Below are 1803 nucleotides of genomic sequence, written 5' to 3'. Positions count from 1 at the left end.
GAAGAAGAAGAAGAAGAAGAAGTGGCGATGACTGCGTACGAGAAACTACGTGCGAGCATTTCCGGATGGGACGCTGAAAGACGGGCACGTAGCTGCTGTGAGTCTGCGCACGAGAAACTGCGTGCGAGACTTTAGCTAGGCGGCATGGATCTAGCGTGGGCACATGATTGCTGTGAACTGCGCACGAAAAAATGCGTACGAGAAATTACTGAACACGCCGCACTTTTGGACGGGCGCATTTCGTGCGAGACTTTTCGTACGCAGCACTCCGCAGATAGGACGCCCTTAGGGTGGGCACGTATCTGGGACTGCCGCACGAGGAACTGCGTACGAGAAACATGCGAGGCTTTTAAGTAGGATTAGATTCGATTGGTATTATAATTTTACTCATGGTAGTTAGATAAAAGCTTCGAGGCTAAGGAATTCGGACATGTGCCGTGACGCGCCAATCACTTACAGAGCTCACGATAGAGCCAGGAAACTAAAGCAGGTCAACACTTTATGCACTTACTTACCATACTTGCTTGTCCAATAACATTTCTCTTCTTTCCGCAGAAAAACCTCAGGCTCGCGTAGGAAGCCCCTAACGACCACAGATTTTGGACATCGCCCAGCCCAAACTCCAAAAAAAGGGTGCACGGCTAGGTACTTCATGAGCCGGGTTCTAAAAGAAATGTAGCGCTATAAGTTGGGAGTCTACTGCTAAAAGACGCTACTTTCATTTACCTTAAAAGTTCTGCCACGCAGTGACCCTCTATGCCGAATCGTACCAATATTTCTTTTTGACGATTGTCTTTATTGGCCGTTGGGAAAAAGGGTGTTCTGACATTAAGAAAGCTAGATAGCGATGAAAGACCGAGTGAGAGCCAGGGCAGGTGTGTGTCTCAGCTCAGTGGGAGCAAAGTTGCTTGAGATACAAGGCGACAGCACGGAATAAAAAGCGCAATGATCTAGCAATTCATGGTGTAGAATATCCATAAATCGTGAAACACAAATATCCGAAGGCCCCGTGCGAAGATACAGCCCCAATTTCGAGTAATTACCATGTAAAACAAAACTGCTTGATTCTTGGTACAAACTGTTCGTAGCTGTATACATATCCGCGACTAGCTATCAGAATGTTCACTATGCATCTGAACTGTGGCATAGGCGGAAGGCACAGGAATAAACACCCAGATGCCTGGCTGCTCGCCTCAAGGATTAACACGTCAACTGGTCAACCCGTCGTTCTGCATTGGCGCTCGGTGACGTCTAACCCTCTAGCAGTGTATTGTTCCTGTTCAGTGGCCAGAATATGCTTTCCTTGTCGTCACCATTTATCGGCTCTTAGACATAACAAGACAGAATAATCCGCATTTATTCTCACACCTAGCCCTGGTTGAGAGAATTAGCAAAAAGTTCCTCATCGGGATAATGCTTTATATCGTTCAAACACCAGTTCCTACTTGGCATACTCATACACAATGTTTGGATCTAACAATCGTCTACCTGGTTCCTATGTTGTCATTGGGCCAATATCGAACCACAAAAGAAACATCGTACTATGACGCCTGCGAGTGACTGCTCCACCGCGTCCATGTCTGGCGCTGGGCAATGATGTCTTGGAGAAGCCATGGTTCAAACCGTTTTTGGATCGTTTCCTGTTCAAGAACCGGGAAAGATACGATAAAGCAAGCTTCAGCCTTCCGTGGAATGATTGTGAGGTCACACGCAGTACTTTGGAGGCTTCATGACGTATATTTAGCCAGTAAGATCACAAAGACAGTGGAATTACCTGGTCAGACCTTGTCCCGGAGCAACCCC

This window comes from Beauveria bassiana (genome assembly GCF_000280675.1).
Source record: "Beauveria bassiana ARSEF 2860 unplaced genomic scaffold BBA_S00002, whole genome shotgun sequence".
Classification (NCBI taxonomy): Eukaryota; Fungi; Ascomycota; class Sordariomycetes; order Hypocreales; family Cordycipitaceae; genus Beauveria; species Beauveria bassiana.
This window is presented reverse-complemented; position numbering follows the sequence as displayed.